This window comes from Ascaphus truei, chromosome 15 (genome assembly GCF_040206685.1).
Source record: "Ascaphus truei isolate aAscTru1 chromosome 15, aAscTru1.hap1, whole genome shotgun sequence".
NCBI lineage: Eukaryota > Metazoa > Chordata > Amphibia > Anura > Ascaphidae > Ascaphus > Ascaphus truei.
Genome location: NC_134497.1, coordinates 32618362 through 32643142, shown reverse-complemented (window position 1 = coordinate 32643142; position 24781 = coordinate 32618362). Strand labels below are relative to the sequence as shown.

Genomic DNA, 24781 nt, shown 5'->3' with positions numbered 1-24781 from the left:
TTATCACCTACTCCAGGCTGGCGTTAGCCCTGTCTTTCCTATGTATATAATGGCCAATATACTGCCCATTATTTACATAGGCAAGATGAGCTAAACCAACATAGAATAGATGATAAAATAGTTGTTAAAATACATTACAGCACATATTAACCCTTAGTAGTACACTGGCCAACAAGTCATCAGTTTCCATGATTAGCTGACCACACAGGGGATAATATAAACATTACACTACACTAACTAACCGCCTTTGCCACCTTAGTGGCTAGTAAAGCATGGTTAGTTCTTGGTTTGTCCCGAATGCATAAACAAAACAGTACGGCTCAGATACATCAAATTCTGTTAAAGTGGAATTAATATCGCACCCAGGGAAATAATAAACTAACGGTTGTTATTACCGCAATTTTAAGGTGGTATATATCAAGATTGTGGTAATAATTTATTGGGTGCAATATTTGGGCCAATCTCGCGATATGGGAATTAACGTGACCGTTAATAATGTGTTACATACCGCATTGGGTTAATATTTCTATCATAGGCTTCTGGAATGTCTATTATTACAGAAACCTATGATCAAAATAACATTAACCCGTTTCATGCCTGTGGTCACCAAGGTGTGTGTGTGTACAGATGGCACACAAATACAGATGTAGGCAGGTGCTTGTCCCATAAGTAAGGTATAATGCAAGGCTCCTTACCAGGCAGACCAGGAGATTCAGGAAATCCAAGGAACACGAAGTAAGGAAGAGGCAGCACACTTGGTAATATCAAAAAATGGAATTGTATTCAAAAGCAGGCACAGTCACCAATGTTTCTGTCATAAGGACAGGACCTTTATCAAGGGAGTGATACTTTATCAAGGGAGAGTACTCCCTTGATAAAGGTCCTGTCCTTAGGACCGAAACGTCGGTGACTGTGCCTGCTTTTGAATACAATTTAATTTTTTTATATTACCAAGTGTGCTGCCTCTTCCTTACTTCATGTTCCTTGGATTTCCTAGATCTCCTGGTCTGCCTGGTAAGGAGCCTTGCATTAATATATATATAATATATATATTAATATATATATATTATATATATATTAATATATATTAATATAATGCTTGTGTATGTTTGTATGGGAAGAATCGGTAACACAAGTACAGACTCATTGTACCCACCACAATTGTATATATGTTAAAATACAATTGTGCATTTGGTTCCTGATTTAACAATGGAGATTTAGCATAAAGTTGGGTCATCCTATAACTATTAGAGACCTAGTACATGGTGCTGTAACGGGAACACCCGGTGACTGATATGTGAGCTTCTAATGAGACACGTATTCTATTCATTGTACAAACATTTTTTAATTATACGTCACAACTGAAACTATCGACTTACTATCTAACAAAGGATTTGAAAAGATTTCTGCCACTTTAATTGGTGTTTTGCATCTGATGAGATTTCCTTTTAAGTCGTTAAATATTATGATCCATTTTAAATGTATGATCCACTAAATCTTCTCTCCCGGCCCTAATGCTGCACATGTGCCAAATGATAGAGAAATAAAGAAGAAAGAACCCCAATGAACAAGAGCACTCTAGGTTACTGTAATTGGCTCAGAGATAGCCTCTATATAAGGACAAGATAAGTGGCTGGAGAGGTACCTAATGTGATGCCTAGGTATGATATGATGTGTAAATTAAAACAAAGTTTTTTGTGCGCTGTGCTCAATAAATAAAATGATGTTGGACACAAGAAAATAAAGTCTTGGTGCTGATTGTCCTCTAGTATTTTTCTTACGAAAGCCTTAAAGTGACGAATTGAAGAAAAAACACCCTGCAGGGACAGGGTATAAAAAACTTGTAGCACTAGAGTAGATGCTGACATGTTTAGTATCTGATCGCGTATCTGTCTTCTATGACCAGGTAGGTAAATGTTTTAGTAACTTGTCAAGGTATATAGCAAGCTGTAATACTTAGGTAACTAATGAACCACTCAAGTCTACCATGAGCTGTCTTAATGTGAATGGCACTAGTCCATATTGGCAAGGTGTAGATAACATACCACCAATAGTGAATGAACTGTGTGAATATAGAGCAACTGGGTGATAGATTTGTTAGCTGTCCTGAGTCACTTCAGCAATTAGAGGGGACTCATTAACTGATATAAGTTGATGAAGTGCTCGTCGGGACCCACTGACTGCTTGTTGCTGCAATCAGAGTGACCCAGTATTCGGCTCCCGGTCGGATAGGAGGAGCGATCGCCTGAAGGTGCATTTCGGCTGGCAAACCTACAGTAAGAATGAGCACCTGAATCCGGGGCAGAAAGACTCCCCGATTTGGTAATAGTAGATGCACAATTACAGTGACCACATAAAGATTTTAATTATCAAGTGCGGGGTAACTTCCCTGAGCTATCCTTGCTGAGACTAGATTGTCCACAATAGCGATATTTAATTGGCTTTACAGAACTAGCAGATTTAGCCAACACAACCTTAAGGTCTGTTTAATTCCAATATTAAGTCGCTCTATTTACCTCCATGTTAAAAGGTAATTGTAAGCATCAAGTCATTTTATGGACACCATGTTGCTGCGCTGTAACCCATAATTTCACACACGGATGGCAGACTTAATGTGAACTAGGAAGCGTTGTGGAGAGCTGCTAAATATGTTGATTAATATACGGAGTAGTCATATAATAGTAAAACTTTTGGTCACTCACCATGTGTATCCGAATGCACCTATCTGGATTGCAACATTGTTTGAAGGTTGCCTTAATTAGTTTAATACTCGTCGGGATCGACTGACTGCTGGTTACTGCAGTCAGAATACCCCTTTATATGGCTCCCGGTATAATGGGAGAGATGGTCAGCTGGATATACGCTTAAGCTGGCAAACCTTCAGTAAAAATAAACACCTGATTCCGGGGCAGAAAGACTCCCCGATGCGGACATCAATATGCCTCTTTTATAATTTTACTAAAGGTAATCAGTGCCGCTAATGTCCATAGTGATAAATAGACTGCGGGTTTTATGTTAACCGACACGGGATTAGCCTGGTTAAGGCTCAAAACAGTATCCCTGTGATCAAGACTGCTCATGTTTTATATGCCAAACAGACTGCATATTTTAGTACAAAGCCGGACAGAGTGGTAGCCTAATATTTGGCTTGCACGGTGTCCCTGTAAAGCAGATGCTATTGTTCGGACGCCCGAATCAATAAAGCTGCCCAATGCAGTTACTGCAAAATGACTGTGGTGGAGTTTGGGTAAATGGCATATTTCAACATAAGTAGTATAATAGATATTATTCGCCCAATACCCAATAGTGCTTCCTTAGTGACCAAAACTTGTAAAAATACATCAATTTATTAAAAGAACATATATATATATATATATAAAAGAAGTATCTTAATTTCAGCAATATTACTTCATCAGCCCCTGCTCTTATACTTTTCGAAATCTTCATTGAGAAATATATAACTTTTTTCTTGGAAAACACGGTATCCTTTTCTGGTAGAGGGTATTTCCTTGATGTGACCCTTGGTCCGGATCCTCAATCCTTTGGAGTCTCACCCACTCCATTTCCTTTCGCAATTGTCTTTCTCTCGCCTGACAAACATCTATTTGTCATCGAATCACATCAGGAGGTTATTGTTACATAAGAGAGGTTTCTGTCGGTTCTTCATATATATATCTTCTTGGAGGGGCATGGAGGGAATGACTTGAGCGATCAGCTTGGTGATCAATCCTTTAATGCAAAAGATAACAATGAATATGACAACAAACACACATACACATATAATCAGTCTTTGCACCAGTTTTGCTCCCAGTGATCTAAACCATATGCCTAATCCCAAATTCCAGCTATAGGATACTTTTTGAAAAATCTTCCAATTTTGACACAATTTTTTTTTTACCTCATATATCATGGGTAACATTAGCCGTATTGTCGGGTAAATAAATACAACACTTCTCCACCATTGCACAAACATTTCTGCTCTTATAGTTACATTAGTTTTTACTGTACCGAACTAGGAATAAAATCTCCTGCACAATACATAGTATAATTTACATTTGATGTGCCTATATATCATAGTCAAATTTGAGTACCTACACTTGGGTAATCTGAACAAAGAAAAAAAAAAAACTCTTGCATATATCATAAATATTCCCATGCGTCTATATCACAGAATACAAGGAAATCTTTAACAGAATAAATATAATTTTCACACATTCCATCTCTGATCTTTCATTTGATATGAATATCTGCAAAGAAAAAGAAGTTTGGACACGCATACACTCGGACTAGGCAATAAAGGTATCCTACAAAGCTGACAAAAGTAAGGGTGAATAATCCCTGTCAGCGGTGCTACTGGGCAAAGAATAATATATGAAACAGGAAAAAGAAGCCCACTGTGTAGCACTCGGGTATACCAAAGTATCATATACAAAATGTATTAGGATGTCACATGAAAATGAAAAAATAGTACAGAAAGTTAAAACATGGCATTGGTCCCCTGCATGTTAGCCTAAAAGAACAAAAGTACTGCTTAACCCACAGGGTAAATGGAAATATAATACGTATATACAAATACTAGTGGCAAGTAACTAAAGAGTCTACTGCCATAATATCACTAAATCCAAACCCTCATATAACAGGGAGGTATAAAGTGCTCTAAGTCTCAATTCACATAGGGATATACTAGTGCAGGATATAGGCAGAGCATAAAGAGACAAGTGTCTCCAAACTCCTAAACATGCATGATATACTACCAGCAGACTTGCTATACACCATGTTTTATAGATGACATAAAAATCAGTCCTACAATCTTAGGAATAAAGCTGGCAGTCAAAGGTGATAGCACACAGAGTATAAAGACCGTTTAGAGTGAACCTGCATGATCTGATGATAAGGAGTGTAAAGTGGGCATACAATTGTGTGAAAAAGAAAGTACACCCTCTTTGAATTACATGGTTTTACATATCAGGACATAATAACAATAATCTGTTTCTTAGCAGGTCTTAAAATTAGGTAAATACAACCTCAGATGAACAACAACACATGATATATTACACCGTGTCATGATTTATTTAACAAAAATAAAGCCAAAATGGAGAAGCCATGTGTGAAAAACCAAGTATAACTTATGATTCAATAGCTTGTAGAACCACCTTTAGCAGCAATAGCAATTTATCTTGATCTTGGGTTGTAAAATGGATTACTTTGGTGGTTTAAGTCCTTTTCTAACACAAGTACGACTATAGCCCCTTTGGTAAAACCTCGTTTTCATTTCCTCTGCCCTCTCCAGAAAATCAGACTGTGAGGATACATTCCACCTTAAGCAGAGAAACTCACTCGTTGGAATGTCCCTTATTTGATGTCTAGGGTGGAAGCTGGTAGCATGGAAAACGGAATTTGTTGCTGTCCCCTTATGGAAAATATCCATAAGGAGACAGCCGTTGGGTCCAATCCCAATAACCAGATCAAGAAACTCAACCCTTGCCGCACTGCAGGTGAAGGACAGTTTGATGTTAAGGTCGTTGAGATTGAGGACATCGACAAACTCCGCAAACCCCCAGGCAGTGCCCTGCCAGAGGATGAGGATATCGTCGATGTACCACGACACGAACTGAGTAAAGATCTGATTTTCCTCTGAAAACACAATTTCTCTCTCCCACCACCCCAGGAAAAGGTTGGCATAGGAGGTTGCGCATGGCACCCATCGCAGTACCCCTTTTCTGTAAAAAATATTTGTTTTTAAAAATGAAATAATTATGGGTTAAGATGAATTGCAAGAGACTCAAAATTAGATGTATTAAATCTGTTGAGATATTCTGTATAGAGAGAGAATTTGGTGGCTCTTAATCTGTCACTGTGCTTAATGCACGTATAAAGGGACTCCACATCACAGGTGGCAAGGATTGTGTCCTTGCCAACCGTGATGTGGTCCAGATGGGATAATATGTCCATCGTGTCTCTTATGTAAGATGGAAGAGTCTCAACGGAAAAATTTAAAAATGAGTCAATAAATCTGCAGATGGGTTCGCATAGCCCCCCTATGCCTGAAACTATAGATCTCCCTGGGGGGGTGGGTGAGATTTTTGTGTATCTTGGGTAATAAGTAGAAGGTGGGAACTATTGGGCATCTAGAGACCAAAGCCTCACTGTTATGCTGAGTTATCACCTGATCCATGACAACCACACGTAGAATCTGATGGAGCTCTGTCTTAAATCTGATGGTAGGGTCACAGGTGAGTTCAGCATAACAGTTGATGTCTTTAAGCTGTTTATTAACCTCTCGTTCATACATCACCTTTGGCCAGATGATGATGTTTCCGCCCTTATCACTCGGTTTTATTTCCATCTCCTTCATATCACGAAGTTCGTTCAACGCCCTTCTCTGCTGTGCTGAAATTGGACTCGCCCATCTGGACACGGACCTTGTTAAACTCTTCAGTCACCAGCTAGCATAAACTTCCAACTGTGGACAGGTCTGCCAAGGGGGGCAGAATACCGACTTGGGCTTAGGCCTAGATAAAATCTTGGCTTCATCACTCTGTTGAATTCCCTGTTAGACCTAGATGGCACAGAATACAAGGAAATCTTTAACGGAATAAATATCATTTTCACACATTCTATCTCTCTGATCTTTCATTTGATATGAATTTATGTATGCATCTTCTGAATACATATACGGTACTATATTGAGGAGTCTATCTAACTGTAACTTATATAAAACCATTGCCATTTCAGCTTTTCTATAAAAAATGGTTATAAATACATTGAATCTTGACATAGCCTTTAATATTAATACAGTAGGTATAAGTATATAGCTCACTCCTCCTGCTGCACTTAAAGATATATATACACAGATATAATTAAATATAATATTAATACTAAGGGCCATCTTATATGCTAAATCTAATAACACATTTCCCTCCTCTGCTATCTTGGGATGTCGTAACACAGATAGATATAATAGAATGTGGAACCCTTTCATTTTCGTAATTCTTTCGTTTAGTTACCAGATAAAAAAATAATAATAACCCCTAATAATAACCCAACCAGGATCCACAAACCTGTTTAGTAGTTTCCAGTCAGAATCCTAAACTATGTATTAGTATCTAAAATATAAAACATAAAAAAATATAAGGTTGGTGCGGCAGCTGTTGGTCTCATGATGTGAGGCATCCAGTGCTCTGCGGAGTGTCTGAACCTCTTTCTGAGATACATCCACTTCTATCCGGACACTGTTGACCTCCTGTTGTGAGGCATTCAGCTGTATACGAAGAGTGTGAACCTCTTGCTGGAAGACTGTCATCTGCTTCAGTGCCTCCTCATACTTCCGCTTTAGCGTAGCCACCATTTTATCAGATTGGCTCTGCTTTTCATCCATGGCAGAAATAGTAGCATTTGCAGTATCTAGCTCAGTCTTGAGATCGTCCAATTCTGTTCCAGATTCAGAGTACATTGTGAGCACCGCAATCTGTAACTCAGCATTATCTGCTCTCTCAAGTTCCAATTGTTCTCGAAGTAGATCACAGTCACGCCTGGCAATTTTCAGGGCGTCTTCAGGGCTGGTCAAGAGATCGTCACTCACTGGTTCCGGCTCCGCTTCCCTGGGATGACTGGATGAGGGTTCCTCAATGTTGGCACCGAACAGACACTTCTTTGGGGTACACGACTTCTGCCTTGGGCCCTCTGGATATTCGGTTAACCGTGGGACGAATTCTCCATTTTCTCTAGGCTGCAGGGCAACTCGGTCACCCTTTTTCTCCACAGGATCTGCGGACGTGTCTGTTACTTCCACGGTAAGTGAAGAACCACTTTTCTTTTTCCGCCTTTTTGATTTGGATGACACCGTCCCTTCAGGGATATTGGGGTCTCCATCTTCATTTGAAATTTTAGCAGCTTCATTATATACGCCAGGCTTTTCTTGCAGCTGCTTTAGCTGACAGAAATATTCGGTGATCCACTGCTCCCGCTCTCTCCTGCAAAATCAGTACCACTCGTGGGTCACCATCTGTATTCACTGCTTCAGCGAAACTTTTGAAAACCACAAACACCTATCCCTTTTAAGGGCTGACTCACTTCTTGAACCCAGACTATGGCTGGAAGGCAAAACCCCTATTTCAATGACCATATTACGCTTTGTGATAGGCAAATAAAGTTTTAGCTTCTTCAGCAGTCTCTCTCCTCTTGGGATTTGGGTAAAGAGTCCATCTGTGGTTTTGTAAGTTTCAGTGCAGTGTAAGTTTCAGTGGTGTGTATCCCTTTAAATCTGATCTCTGCTGCATGAGGGGTTTTTTTTTTCAGACTTGTTTGTAGGCAAAAAGCATAACAAAAAATTTCACATAAAACTCTCCGGTCCTTTTTAAATACAAGGACACCTCTTGTCCCACCTCGGACACCTAATGTAGACGGACGTTTACAGAGGTACACAATTAGGAGGCTTTATAATGTGAAATTATAATAGGCTTTATTGTGCCTGTTCCTTTTCATCAGGAAAATTATCCAAACACAGGGGGGGAACAAAGCTTCCATTCACTTGGGAGTATTTCTAGTGAAACACTATGCAATAATTCACATCTCCCTTAGTCAAGCAGTTCTCGCAGCCCCAAACATATAACATGAAATAAGCAGATATAAGCAGTCTCTTAAGAATAAAAGTCTTATCTGTTTCTTGGAGGAAAAAATCTCACTTCCTGGGTCAGCTTCAGGTGTAGTAGTTTTCCCTGTGTCTTGAAAATCAGCTCTGCTGTGCAGAGCTCAAGACCGGTGTAGAGGGAGAGAGAGGGGTGGCCCGGTATTAAAGGGGTTGCACCCCATTTGGCCACCCTGACCGCACCAGGGAGACAAGGGGTTAACTGGGCTGAGGTCCAGAAATGTGATGTAACCCTTGTTATGACATGTAAATGTATTTCCCCTGTTCCATTGTAATGTCTGGTTACTCAGTGTTTGCATCACACACACACTAGAATCCATCCGGGAGCACAAGGGTTAATAATTCTTTAATGATTATAGCTCTTTGTGTAGTTTTCCCGCCTTTTCAGGCACCATTTTGCAGGTCCCCATTGGCCGCCATTAGGGCTCAATGCATTTCAATAGGAATTTGTGCTGTTTTCGTCCTGTTTCCTGTAGTGACCAGCAGGTGGCGTCCGAGAGGGAGAGCGGCGGTTTCCCATTGAAAGTCAATGGGCTCATTGACTTCAATGGAGATGCCTCGAGGTAACCTAGTTGGCTGCCGTCCAGACCGCAAACCGCAAAGCGGATACAATGTCTTTCAAAAGAGCTAAAATCACTGGGTCAAGTTCAACGTCAATTAGCGGGGAAATAAACTGTTTTAGGGCACCTAGGGATAAAATTCTTTTTGCCCCTAGTTCCTAAGCGTCCCCCCACCCGACCACCACCGGGTCCCCGAATCCTGGACCCCCCATAAGGGTCGAACCAGATAGAGCGGGTCGCGCCATAGGCTTTGCCGGCGGCGGCAGAAACGGCTCAGAAAAATGACTAAGTGAGAAATGCTGAATGTTAGGAATCCATATCTCCGGTTCCGGAGGGTCCAGCGGATCAGGGTTTGGGGTATCTGTAGCCACTGCCCCGGCATCGCTGCAGAACCATCCTTGACCCGCTTGGACCAACCCGACGGAGTATGGACCCCCTTGAAGTTCGGGACTTTTCCCATAGACTTCAATGGCAGAAAATCCCCATTGACTTCAATGGCGGCGATTTACCATTGAAAGTCTATGGCGGAGCTGCCCGTTGTTTTCAATGGGGATTTAGTGAAAAGCTGAGATTTCTTTTTCAATGGAGATTTTTGTATTAAAATGATTTAATGTGCATTTGTGTAACTCCGGTTTCTTAGGTCGTAGCAAGTCGCTTTTTTGACCATATGGTGTCCCAGTTCTGGCAATGCGAACTGGGAAGTTTGGACCTGCTAAACCTAACGGAACCGGATATTTTAATACGTTTATGTTTTATGCTTAATAGTGTATCCTAAGGTAGGGATAAGTTCAAAAGGAAATTCTTTTGGGCCATAAGGTAGCAGATGGCCCTGGGGACGCCGCTATGTCTAGGATTTAAGTGCTGTTCAAAGAGTTTTATCACCCTCACTGTTTATCCGAAGCCCAAACCAGGGCAGGTCTTAAGTGTTCCAGTTAACACCTTTCAACAAAGGTTTTCCTGCCAGAACTCCAAATAGTAGACTTTCTGGCATTCCTGACGTAAATGTGGGGCTTCAGAAATGAGACCCCCAGAGTTCTACTGCCCATGTGCCAACTAGCAGGGGGGCATGGGTCAGAATGCTTTCCCACGTTAGTGAGTGGCTGGAGGTAATTGTAAACCAATCCCCTGTGCTTAAGGTTAAGAATAGAAGGAGAATGGTTTATAAACGGCTGTCCACCCATATATCCTTTGTCTTCGTTTGCTGATATGGTTACCTGATATCACCTGAATGATTTCCTCACTGCTGAAAGAAATGCTACATCATACTTCTCATTCCCCAACCCTTAAGTAAGTGTACTTCTTGTTTGTTACTGTATTATCTGTTGTGTTCACCTTTATTCTAAGGAATAAATACAATTTATTATATCTTAAGCCTCGTTCAGTTCAAACCCAATTATTTTTGTGTAATATTAATAAGCCTGTGGAAGCTATCGTCACAGGCGTATTAATATAACTGGTGGCAGCTGGTGGGACTGAACTGGACCTGGATTACAGTATTCTGCGGGGTACTGTGATCCAGTGGGAACTTGATAGTAATTGCAAGTTCCTGGGACTAAAGATATTGAACACACAGTAGTGCAACAAGTAACGCAAGTTGTCACACCACCTCACTGCTGCGACCCAGAACTCAGAGCCATGAGTGAAGCGGAGAACCTCTATTACCTGAGAACTAGAACTCAGCTAAAGGACAAGTGCCGTGCCTATGGACTGGAATATGTGGACCAGGCGGTCGAGGACATGGTTGCTGCAGTCACCGCATATGAAGCTGAGCATCCAGAGGTCCTGGAAGTAGCTCAGCTTGCCCTTTTACAGCCGCCCGGAGATCAGGGACTGAACCCAGTGCCGGGCTGGCAGGATCCCGGGGAGGGACCAAGTGCACCTCCCAGGACAAGTGCAGCAGGAGGGGCACGGGTAGCTGCGGCTACCAGTCCCTTTACCCCTGAAATGCTGGCACTGATAACAGCGTGGGGAGACCGAGGGACACCGGAGGAGCGGCTACAGTTTATCTCTATGGCAGTGAACAGACCCGCTTATTGCCCCCCGGTTCGACCCCCCAAAGATGGACTCCAACTGGACAAGCACAGCCTCACCAAGTATGTGGAGGGCACTGATCAGATTGACATGTTTCTAAGGAACTTTGAAACGCAGTGCCGGCGGTATGGGGTGCTTCCCCAGCATAGGGTTGCACGCCTGGACCCGCTACTCTCCGGCTTGGCTAAGCAGACCTTGATGGCGCTTCCAGATGAGTTTGCTGATGACTATGACCACCTGAAAGAACTTTTGCTGTTTCAGCACGGTTTTACCCCTGAAGCTTACCGGGGTAAGTTCCGGCTGGAGGAGAGGCACCCTCAGGAGACCTATGTCACTTATGTGACCCGCATGGCTTTGTACGGGTTACACTGGGTGGAGGGCTCTGAGGCCAAGACTTACCAACGCCTGCTGGACCTCATCTTTCAGGAGCAGCTCATGCAGCAGTGCCCGCCGGCGGTGAGGGCTTTTGTGTATGATAAAAAGCCCAAGACCTACACCGAGGCGGCGAGGATGGCAGATGACTATGTGGTCAGCCGGTCCCAGATGACCGCCAAGGTACCAGCCAAAGCGGTAACCCCACCGGCGCCGGCCAAGAAAGCTGTGAGTACCCCCCATTGGACCCAAAAGCCGCCTGCGGGCAGCGGGTCACAGAAGGCGGGAGAGCTCCGGCATGAGCGCCGGTGCTACAATTGCAACAGCACTGGTCACCTTAGACCAGATTGCCCGGAACCCCTGCGTTCCAATGGACCCTACCGAGGGCAACGCACCCCAGCTGCAAAGCCGGTAGCCCGCGTGCGGGTGGCTTCCACCAAAGAACCAGGACCGGTCATGGAAACAACTCCCAGCGAGACGTCCCATGTCACCCCTACCCCGGTTTCTTCAGTGCCTACAGCCAGGAGCGGAGAACATCACAGCGCAGACCTGCAGCAGACGGACGGCAGGAGCAAGCATCTCACCCCGGTCACAGTCGGTGACCGGCAAGCAGTTGGCTTACTTGATTCAGGAGCTACAGTGACCCTGGTCCGACCTGATATGGTCCGGCCAGAGGAATTGATCCCAGGCCCTGGGATGCAGATCACTGTGGCTGACGGAGAGCCACGTTTCCTGCAGGTGGCCCGCATTTTTTTGGATTGGGGGGTGGGCAAGGGTGTGCGGGAGGTGGGGGTTTTACCAGGTTTGGATGCTGAAATTCTTTTGGGCAATGACCTGGGACCGATGACCTGCACCTACGACCGTGTGCCCCAGCCCGCTGCAGTGGCGGCGGTTACCCGGAGCCAGACCGCGGCAATGCCGGCAGTGGCCACCCCAGTCCCCCAGCCTTTGGGACCAACGTTAGCGGAGGGCACAGAGGAGCCCAGGGAGGTAAGCCAGGATCAGTTGCAACCACAGGCTGACTTACTGTTCCCCCTTACCGTGTCCCTTTCCCCTGACAATGACATGACTGGGGGGGGGCCAGATTTAGGAGCCCAGTTTAGGGAGGCAGTGAAGGCAGACCCTACCCTGGCCGGCGTGAGACTTCGGGCGTCCGAATCTCAGGCAGGGGAGGGCACTGAGCGCTGCCTATGGCATAAGGGACTCCTATACAGAGAAGAAGGGAACCCGGGAATAGAGAAGGGATTGACCGGTAAGCGACAGCTAGTAGTACCCCAGGGGTACCGACAGCAATTGTTACGGGTAGCTCACTCTATTCCGTTAGCGGGACATCAGGGGGTCACCAGAACGCGAGCCCGGTTATTGCAGCGTTACTTCTGGCCGGGGGCATCCAGGGATGCGGCTGATTTCTGCCGCTCCTGTGATGCCTGCCAGCGAGTAGGTAAGGCGGGCGACCGTGTGAAGGCACCCCTGAGACCCCTACCGATAATAGGGGAACCCTTCCAGAAGGTAGCGATGGACCTGATAGGACCCCTCATGATTCCTAGCAGGTCAGGGAAGCGCTACATCCTCACGGTGGTGGATTTTGCCACCCGGTACCCTGAGGCGGTAGCGCTGGGCACCATAAGTGCCAAGACAGTGGCAGCAGCTTTGCTGAACATTTTTGCTAGGGTAGGTTTCCCTAGTGAGATCCTAACTGATCAGGGGTCGCAGTTCATGAGTGAACTGTTACATTGTCTCTGGGATGCCTGCGGTGTACAGCACCAGCGCACTACCCCTTACCATCCCCAAACAAACGGATTATGTGAGAGGTTTAATGGTACCCTGAAGCAGATGCTTCGGACCTTTATAGAGGCGGAGGGGAAAGACTGGGAGATTCACCTGCAGCACTTGCTGTTTGCCTACCGAGAGGTACCGCAAGAATCTACAGGCTTCTCCCCCTTCGAGCTACTATATGGCCGCAGGGTACGTGGACCTCTGGACCTCTTCCGTGAGGGATGGGAGGGGGAGACTACCGCTACTGATGCTTCAGTGATCCAGTATGTGGTAGATCTCAGAGACCGGTTAGAGATGCTTATGGGGGTGGCCCAGGACCACCTCAGGGCTGCTCAGACCAAGCAGAAGCAATGGTATGACCAGCAGGCCCGTAGCAGAGAGTTCATCCCAGGACAGCAGGTGCTTGTTCTCAAACCCACTCGGGAGAACAAGTTAATGGCTGCCTGGTCGGGACCGTATTCGGTCATCCGAAAGGTGAATGAGTGCAACTATGTTGTACAGGTAGCGCCTGAGAGGCACAAGACATATCACATTAATATGTTAAAGGAATACCGAGCACCGAGTATGGGAGCAGTAATGGCCATTTGTAGCCCACTGCTGGAGGATCCGGCGAGCAATGCTCTGCCTGATCTCCTAGGGGAGGCAAAGCAAGGAAACACTGTTGAGCAGGTAGAGATCGGGGCACAGTTGAGTGCTAGGCAGAAGGGAGAAGCCAGGGACATGCTAGCTCAGTATAGCGCCCTCTTCACTGACATGCCAGGGACCACACATCTCACCAAACACCCAGTACACACAGGGGACCTGCAGCCTCTGCATAAGCACGCTTATAGAGTGTCAGCAGAGGTCAAGACAAGTATGGAGAGAGAGATTGAGGAGATGCTGACCCTAGGGGTTATTACTCCGTCCCAGAGCCCTTGGGCAAGTCCAGTAGTCCTAGTGCCTAAGAAGGACAAAACCACCCGGTTTTGTGTGGACTACCGGTTGCTCAACGCTGGGACGGTGTCAGATGCTTACCCCATGCCCCGCATGGATGAGTTACTAGATGAACTCGCGGGGGCAAAGTATCTGACCACCATGGATCTGAGCAAAGGCTACTGGCAGATTCCCCTGACCCTGGAGGCTAGGGAGAAGTCAGCATTCATCACTCCAAGTGGCCTCTATGAGTTTTTGGTGATGCCATTTGGGATGAAGAATGCCCCGGCTACCTTCCAACGCCTGGTCAATAGGTTACTGGAAGGGATGCAGAGCTATGCCAGGGCTTACTTAGATGACATTGCTGTCTTTAGTAATTCCTGGGAATCCCACATAGGACATGTAGCTGCGGTGCTGGATAGAATCAGGGAGGCTGGGCTTACCTTAAAACCCACTAAGTGTATGGTAGGGATGGCAGAAGTCCTGTACTTAGGGCACAGGGTGGGTGGAGGGCATCTCAAGCCAGAGCCAGCCAAGGTAGAAGCCATAGTTCAGTGGCCTGTTCCAAAAACCAAGAAACAGGTCATGGCCTTTTTGGGCACCGCAGGGTACTACAGGAAATTTGTCCCACAGTACAGCGCCGTGGCCAAACCCCTGACTGATCTGACTAAGAAGCAACTGCCTGTGCTTGTTACCTGGTCTCCTGCCTGTGAAACTGCTTTCCAGGCACTGAAAGCTGCGCTTGCTGAGGCCCCCATCCTGGCTGCCCCAGATTATACCAAGCATTTTCTTATTCAGACTGATGCCTCTGACTTTGGTGTGGGGGCTGTGTTGAGCCAGGTGGGGGACGACGGCAAAGAGCACCCTGTGGTGTATCTCAGTCGCAAACTGCTCCCCAGGGAGGTGGCATATGCCACCATTGAAAAGGAGTGCTTGGCCATTGTGTGGGCACTCAAAAAGCTCCAGCCCTATGTCTATGGGAGGGCTTTCACGGTCATTACCGACCACAATCCCCTGAGCTGGCTACAGAGGGTATCAGGGGAAAATGCCAAACTGCTGAGATGGAGCTTGGCTTTGCAAGAATTTGAATTCACCATTCAGCACAAAAAGGGCAGTGAAAACAGCAATGCTGATGGGCTTTCACGCCAGGACTATCCCTCTGAGACTGAATTCATTAATGGTGCCAGCAGTGCCCCACTCCCCGTCAGGGCCAGTGGGCCACAGGACACGCATTAAGAAGGGGAGGTGTAGAGGGAGAGAGAGGGGTGGCCCGGTATTAAAGGGGTTGCACCCCATTTGGCCACCCTGACCGCACCAGGGAGACAAGGGGTTAACTGGGCTGAGGTCCAGAAATGTGATGTAACCCTTGTTATGACATGTAAATGTATTTCCCCTGTTCCATTGTAATGTCTGGTTACTCAGTGTTTGCATCACACACACACTAGAATCCATCCGGGAGCACAAGGGTTAATAATTCTTTAATGATTATAGCTCTTTGTGTAGTTTTCCCGCCTTTTCAGGCACCATTTTGCAGGTCCCCATTGGCCGCCATTAGGGCTCAATGCATTTCAATAGGAATTTGTGCTGTTTTCGTCCTGTTTCCTGTAGTGACCAGCAGGTGGCGTCCGAGAGGGAGAGCGGCGGTTTCCCATTGAAAGTCAATGGGCTCATTGACTTCAATGGAGATGCCTCGAGGTAACCTAGTTGGCTGCCGTCCAGACCGCAAACCGCAAAGCGGATACAATGTCTTTCAAAAGAGCTAAAATCACTGGGTCAAGTTCAACGTCAATTAGCGGGGAAATAAACTGTTTTAGGGCACCTAGGGATAAAATTCTTTTTGCCCCTAGTTCCTAAGCGTCCCCCCACCCGACCACCACCGGGTCCCAGAATCCTGGACCCCCCATAAGGGTCGAACCAGATAGAGCGGGTCGCGCCATAGGCTTTGCCGGCGGCGGCAGAAACGGCTCAGAAAAATGACTAAGTGAGAAATGCTGAATGTTAGGAATCCATATCTCCGGTTCCGGAGGGTCCAGCGGATCAGGGTTTGGGGTATCTGTAGCCACTGCTCCGGCATCGCTGCAGAACCATCCTTGACCCGCTTGGACCAACCCGACGGAGTATGGACCCCCTTGAAGTTCGGGACTTTTCCCATAGACTTCAATGGCAGAAAATCCCCATTGACTTCAATGGCGGCGATTTACCATTGAAAGTCTATGGCGGAGCTGTCCGTTGTTTTCAATGGGGATTTAGTGAAAAGCTGAGATTTCTTTTTCAATGGAGATTTTTGTATTAAAATGATTTAATGTGCATTTGTGTAACTCCGGTTTCTTAGGTCGTAGCAAGTCGCTTTTTTGACCATATGGTGTCCCAGTTCTGGCAATGCGAACTGGGAAGTTTGGACCTGCTAAACCTAACGGAACCGGATATTTTAATACGTTTATGTTTTATGCTTAATAGTGTATCCTAAGGTAGGGATAAGTTCAAAAGGAAATTCTTTTGGGCCATAAGGTAGCAGATGGCCCTGGGGACGCCGCTATGTCTAGGATTTAAGTGCTGTTCAAAGAGTTTTATCACCCTCACTGTTTATCCGAAGCCCAAACCAGGGCAGGTCTTAAGTGTTCCAGTTAACACCTTTCAACAAAGGTTTTCCTGCCAGAACTCCAAATAGTAGACTTTCTGGCATTCCTGACGTAAATGTGGGGCTTCAGAAATGAGACCCCCAGAGTTCTACTGCCCATGTGCCAACTAGCAGGGGGGCATGGGTCAGAATGCTTTCCCACGTTAGTGAGTGGCTGGAGGTAATTGTAAACCAATCCCCTGTGCTTAAGGTTAAGAATAGAAGGAGAATGGTTTATAAACGGCTGTCCACCCATATATCCTTTGTCTTCGTTTGCTGATATGGTTACCTGATATCACCTGAATGATTTCCTCACTGCTGAAAGAAATGCTACATCATACTTCTCATTCCCCAACCCTTAAGTAAGTGTACTTCTTGTTTGTTACTGTATTATCTGTTGTGTTCACCTTTATTCTAAGGAATAAATACAATTTATTATATCTTAAGCCTCGTTCAGTTCAAACCCAATTATTTTTGTGTAATATTAATAAGCCTGTGGAAGCTATCGTCACAACCGGTCAGCTCTCAGTCAGAGCTAAGGAGAGAGTTACTTCCTGTCTCAAAGGCAGGCTTTTTGTAAACAATCTAATCAGGCAGGTGGTGTTTAGTAATTAACTACCACACTGCTAGATTAAAGGCACATTACTGAACAGGGATAAGTCCCCTGTTACAGTTAGTATATAATAAGTGGGAGAAGGAGTGGCTCAGTGAGTAAGGACACTGACTGACACTGAGATTGCTGCAGGGGAGCCTGGTTCAATTCCCGGTGTCAGCTCCTTGTGACCTTGGGCAAGTCACTTTATCTCCCTGTGCCTCAGGCACCAAAAAAACATAGATTGTAAGCTCTACGGGGCAGGGACCTGTGCCTGCAAAATGTCTCTGTAAAGCGCTACGTACAATTAGCAGCGCTATTGTCACTGTAACTTATGACAAGATATAATGAACACCAAATATCTGGGTTGAACTGAACGAGGCTTAGATATCATAAAATATAATTTATTCCTTAAATAAGGTGAACACAGCAATATAGTACAATTAACAGACAAGAAGGTAACACTTACATAGGGTTGGGGGATGGAGAAGTATCAGCTAGCAATTCTCCAGCAATCCAGTGACATTCCAGGTGGAATCAGAAGCCCAACTAAAAACTGTAGGGTTGACACAGTTTATATACCTGTGTAACCCTATTCTTAACATTGAATACAGACTATTGGTGAACAATTATCTGTATCCAATCCCTAACGTGGAGACACAGATTAACCCATGCCCCCCAACTAATTAGCCCATGTGTACTGGGACTCTATGGGTAGCCCCGTACTGGGACTCTAACTGGGCGACGACCAGTTTACCAAATGAAGTATCTGCATTGTTTGTAGGTGTAGACATAACACTTACAAACCACTCCAGTTTGATGATTCTCCGCCATCAGGTAACAATTAGAGTGGCAGAGTCTGGTCTGTTGATTAGTACTTAGTGTAAACAATCAGGGCAGTTTAACTTTTGATCACAGTGCTTAGGCTCAATCAGCCGGCTGCCCTTCATGACCTATTAGCATATTAGTCTGCATTTTTCAGAGCAGATCCAAAATACCATACATATACACTTTAATATCTACACATATTAATAAGTTCCATTCTGGTGGGCTCAGTGGGTCGAAATTTGCCAGTTCTTAATGCCTACAGTGACTCCACATATTGGCTAAATATCAACTCTCTGCGACCTCCAGAACTGGAGATACACAAATGCACTTTAAAACATTAAAATACAAGATTATAATGAAACATGGGAACAGGGGAACATACATTTTCCTGATATGACAAGGTGTAAACTACATTCCTGGACCGCAGTCCAGTTAACCCCTTGCCTTCCTGGTGAGGTCAGGGGGTGGCCATATGGGGTGCAACCCCTTATACCGGTCCAACCCCCTCTCCCTCTACAGCTATACAAGAACATGCTATTATTATTATTATTATTATTATAATTCAGATATAATAAATATATGAAGATTTAAAGTCCTTATTCTTTTGATTCTTCAAGAATAATACTTGTATAAGTGTCTCTTAGTTCTTTAAAAACTTGTGTAAATGTCTTTGATGGGTGAGACCACTTTACAATGAGTCAAATAGAACCACAAGGTGAACTCCGCAGCCTTGACAACTGTATCTGTTGTAAACAATACTCGGTACAGGCCCTTCCAGCTGGGCTGTAATGCGTGTTTTCTTTTAAACGATTTAACCATCACCCAGTCTCCATGCTCGAGTAGGTACGCTTTCAGGTTCTTCAATATTAACTGTACAACTTTGACCTGTAACTTTAACCTGAGTATAGAGAGACTGCAAATATTTTTATTAGTTGCATACAGTACTTACCAATTGTTTCATTTCAAATAACATGGTCTTTAATAATTAGTTCCTTTGAACTACTGATATTTCCCGTAAGTGTCTCATAAGGAGATAATTTATGTCTGAGTAAATAATATATTATCTATACCTACGAATAGATGCTTATGGGGGTGGCCCAGGACCACCTCAGGGCTGCTCAGACCAAGCAGAAGCAATGGTATGACCAGCAGGCCCGTAGCAGAGAGTTCATCCCAGGACAGCAGGTGCTTGTTCTCAAACCCACTCGGGAGAACAAGTTAATGGCTGCCTGGTCGGGACCGTATTCGGTCATCCGAAAGGTGAATGAGTGCAACTATGTTGTACAGGTAGCGCCTGAGAGGCACAAGACATATCACATTAATATGTTAAAGGAATACCGAGCACCGAGTATGGGAGCAGTAATGGCCATTTGTAGCCCACTGCTGGAGGATCCGGCGAGCAATGCTCTGCCTGATCTCCTAGGGGAGGCAAAGCAAGGAAACACTGTTGAGCAGGTAGAGATCGGGGCACAGTTGAGTGCTAGGCAGAAGGGAGAAGCCAGGGACATGCTAGCTCAGTATAGCGCCCTCTTCACTGACATGCCAGGGACCACACATCTCACCAAACACCCAGTACACACAGGGGACCTGCAGCCTCTGCATAAGCACGCTTATAGAGTGTCAGCAGAGGTCAAGACAAGTATGGAGAGAGAGATTGAGGAGATGCTGACCCTAGGGGTAATTACTCCGTCCCAGAGCCCTTGGGCAAGTCCAGTAGTCCTAGTGCCTAAGAAGGACAAAACCACCCGGTTTTGTGTGGACTACCGGTTGCTCAACGCTGGGACGGTGTCAGATGCTTACCCCATGCCCCGCATGGATGAGTTACTAGATGAACTCGCGGGGGCAAAGTATCTGACCACCATGGATCTGAGCAAAGGCTACTGGCAGATTCCCCTGACCCTGGAGGCTAGGGAGAAGTCAGCATTCATCACTCCAAGTGGCCTCTATGAGTTTTTGGTGATGCCATTTGGGATGAAGAATGCCCCGGCTACCTTCCAACGCCTGGTCAATAGGTTACTGGAAGGGATGCAGAGCTATGCCAGGGCTTACTTAGATGACATTGCTGTCTTTAGTAATTCCTGGGAATCCCACATAGGACATGTAGCTGCGGTGCTGGATAGAATCAGGGAGGCTGGGCTTACCTTAAAACCCACTAAGTGTATGGTAGGGATGGCAGAAGTCCTGTACTTAGGGCACAGGGTGGGTGGAGGGCATCTCAAGCCAGAGCCAGCCAAGGTAGAAGCCATAGTTCAGTGGCCTGTTCCAAAAACCAAGAAACAGGTCATGGCCTTTTTGGGCACCGCAGGGTACTACAGGAAATTTGTCCCACAGTACAGCGCCGTGGCCAAACCCCTGACTGATCTGACTAAGAAGCAACTGCCTGTGCTTGTTACCTGGTCTCCTGCCTGTGAAACTGCTTTCCAGGCACTGAAAGCTGCGCTTGCTGAGGCCCCCATCCTGGCTGCCCCAGATTATACCAAGCATTTTCTTATTCAGACTGATGCCTCTGACTTTGGTGTGGGGGCTGTGTTGAGCCAGGTGGGGGACGACGGCAAAGAGCACCCTGTGGTGTATCTCAGTCGCAAACTGCTCCCCAGGGAGGTGGCATATGCCACCATTGAAAAGGAGTGCTTGGCCATTGTGTGGGCACTCAAAAAGCTCCAGCCCTATGTCTATGGGAGGGCTTTCACGGTCATTACCGACCACAATCCCCTGAGCTGGCTACAGAGGGTATCAGGGGAAAATGCCAAACTGCTGAGATGGAGCTTGGCTTTGCAAGAATTTGAATTCACCATTCAGCACAAAAAGGGCAGTGAAAACAGCAATGCTGATGGGCTTTCACGCCAGGACTATCCCTCTGAGACTGAATTCATTAATGGTGCCAGCAGTGCCCCACTCCCCGTCAGGGCCAGTGGGCCACAGGACACGCATTAAGAAGGGGAGGTGTAGAGGGAGAGAGAGGGGTGGCCCGGTATTAAAGGGGTTGCACCCCATTTGGCCACCCTGACCGCACCAGGGAGACAAGGGGTTAACTGGGCTGAGGTCCAGAAATGTGATGTAACCCTTGTTATGACATGTAAATGTATTTCCCCTGTTCCATTGTAATGTCTGGTTACTCAGTGTTTGCATCACACACACACTAGAATCCATCCGGGAGCACAAGGGTTAATAATTCTTTAATGATTATAGCTCTTTGTGTAGTTTTCCCGCCTTTTCAGGCACCATTTTGCAGGTCCCCATTGGCCGCCATTAGGGCTCAATGCATTTCAATAGGAATTTGTGCTGTTTTCGTCCTGTTTCCTGTAGTGACCAGCAGGTGGCGTCCGAGAGGGAGAGCGGCGGTTTCCCATTGAAAGTCAATGGGCTCATTGACTTCAATGGAGATGCCTCGAGGTAACCTAGTTGGCTGCCGTCCAGACCGCAAACCGCAAAGCGGATACAATGTCTTTCAAAAGAGCTAAAATCACTGGGTCAAGTTCAACGTCAATTAGCGGGGAAATAAACTGTTTTAGGGCACCTAGGGATAAAATTCTTTTTGCCCCTAGTTCCTAAGCGTCCCCCCACCCGACCACCACCGGGTCCCAGAATCCTGGACCCCCCATAAGGGTCGAACCAGATAGAGCGGGTCGCGCCATAGGCTTTGCCGGCGGCGGCAGAAACGGCTCAGAAAAATGACTAAGTGAGAAATGCTGAATGTTAGGAATCCATATCTCCGGTTCCGGAGGGTCCAGCGGATCAGGGTTTGGGGTATCTGTAGCCACTGCTCCGGCATCGCTGCAGAACCATCCTTGACCCGCTTGGACCAACCCGACGGAGTATGGACCCCCTTGAAGTTCGGGACTTTTCCCATAGACTTCAATGGCAGAAAATCCCCATTGACTTCAATGGCGGCGATTTACCATTGAAAGTCTATGGCGGAGCTGTCCGTTGTTTTCAATGGGGATTTAGTGAAAAGCTGAGATTTCTTTTTCAATGGAGATTTTTGTATTAAAATGATTTAATGTGCATTTGTGTAACTCCGGTTTCTTAGGTCGTAGCAAGTCGCTTTTTTGACCATATGGTGTCCCAGTTCTGGCAATGCGAACTGGGAAGTTTGGACCTGCTAAACCTAACGGAACCGGATATTTTAATACGTTTATGTTTTATGCTTAATAGTGTATCCTAAGGTAGGGATAAGTTCAAAAGGAAATTCTTTTGGGCCATAAGGTAGCAGATGGCCCTGGGGACGCCGCTATGTCTAGGATTTAAGTGCTGTTCAAAGAGTTTTATCACCCTCACTGTTTATCCGAAGCCCAAACCAGGGCAGGTCTTAAGTGTTCCAGTTAACACCTTTCAACAAAGGTTTTCCTGCCAGAACTCCAAATAGTAGACTTTCTGGCATTCCTGACGTAAATGTGGGGCTTCAGAAATGAGACCCCCAGAGTTCTACTGCCCATGTGCCAACTAGCAGGGGGGCATGGGTCAGAATGCTTTCCCACGTTAGTGAGTGGCTGGAGGTAATTGTAAACCAATCCCCTGTGCTTAAGGTTAAGAATAGAAGGAGAATGGTTTATAAACGGCTGTCCACCCATATATCCTTTGTCTTCGTTTGCTGATATGGTTACCTGATATCACCTGAATGATTTCCTCACTGCTGAAAGAAATGCTACATCATACTTCTCATTCCCCAACCCTTAAGTAAGTGTACTTCTTGTTTGTTACTGTATTATCTGTTGTGTTCACCTTTATTCTAAGGAATAAATACAATTTATTATATCTTAAGCCTCGTTCAGTTCAAACCCAATTATTTTTGTGTAATATTAATAAGCCTGTGGAAGCTATCGTCACAACCGGTCAGCTCTCAGTCAGAGCTAAGGAGAGAGTTACTTCCTGTCTCAAAGGCAGGCTTTTTGTAAACAATCTAATCAGGCAGGTGGTGTTTAGTAATTAACTACCACACTGCTAGATTAAAGGCACATTACTGAACAGGGATAAGTCCCCTGTTACAGTTAGTATATAATAAGTGGGAGAAGGAGTGGCTCAGTGAGTAAGGACACTGACTGACACTGAGATTGCTGCAGGGGAGCCTGGTTCAATTCCCGGTGTCAGCTCCTTGTGACCTTGGGCAAGTCACTTTATCTCCCTGTGCCTCAGGCACCAAAAAAACATAGATTGTAAGCTCTACGGGGCAGGGACCTGTGCCTGCAAAATGTCTCTGTAAAGCGCTACGTACAATTAGCAGCGCTATTGTCACTGTAACTTATGACAAGATATAATGAACACCAAATATCTGGGTTGAACTGAACGAGGCTTAGATATAATAAAATATAATTTATTCCTTAAATAAGGTGAACACAGCAATATAGTACAATTAACAGACAAGAAGGTAACACTTACATAGGGTTGGGGGATGGAGAAGTATCAGCTAGCAATTCTCCAGCAATCCAGTGACATTCCAGGTGGAATCAGAAGCCCAACTAAAAACTGTAGGGTTGACACAGTTTATATACCTGTGTAACCCTATTCTTAACATTGAATACAGACTATTGGTGAACAATTATCTGTATCCAATCCCTAACGTGGAGACACAGATTAACCCATGCCCCCCAACTAATTAGCCCATGTGTACTGGGACTCTATGGGTAGCCCCGTACTGGGACTCTAACTGGGCGACGACCAGTTTACCAAATGAAGTATCTGCATTGTTTGTAGGTGTAGACATAACACTTACAAACCACTCCAGTTTGATGATTCTCCGCCATCAGGTAACAATTAGAGTGGCAGAGTCTGGTCTGTTGATTAGTACTTAGTGTAAACAATCAGGGCAGTTTAACTTTTGATCACAGTGCTTAGGCTCAATCAGCCGGCTGCCCTTCATGACCTATTAGCATATTAGTCTGCATTTTTCAGAGCAGATCCAAAATACCATACATATACACTTTAATATCTACACATATTAATAAGTTCCATTCTGGTGGGCTCAGTGGGTCGAAATTTGCCAGTTCTTAATGCCTACAGTGACTCCACATATTGGCTAAATATCAACTCTCTGCGACCTCCAGAACTGGAGATACACAAATGCACTTTAAAACATTAAAATACAAGATTATAATGAAACATGGGAACAGGGGAACATACATTTTCCTGATATGACAAGGTGTAAACTACATTCCTGGACCGCAGTCCAGTTAACCCCTTGCCTTCCTGGTGAGGTCAGGGGGTGGCCATATGGGGTGCAACCCCTTATACCGGTCCAACCCCCTCTCCCTCTACAGCTATACAAGAACATGCTATTATTATTATTATTATTATTATAATTCAGATATAATAAATATATGAAGATTTAAAGTCCTTATTCTTTTGATTCTTCAAGAATAATACTTGTATAAGTGTCTCTTAGTTCTTTAAAAACTTGTGTAAATGTCTTTGATGGGTGAGACCACTTTACAATGAGTCAAATAGAACCA

At 45.3% G+C, this 24781-nt stretch overlaps 1 protein-coding gene across 3 annotated transcripts in view; it reads left to right on the top strand.

Moving 5' to 3' along the window:
* Positions 1-24781, top strand: part of LOC142466794 (uncharacterized) — a 116597-nt gene that overhangs the window by 67892 nt on the left and 23924 nt on the right. The window lies entirely within an intron of this gene.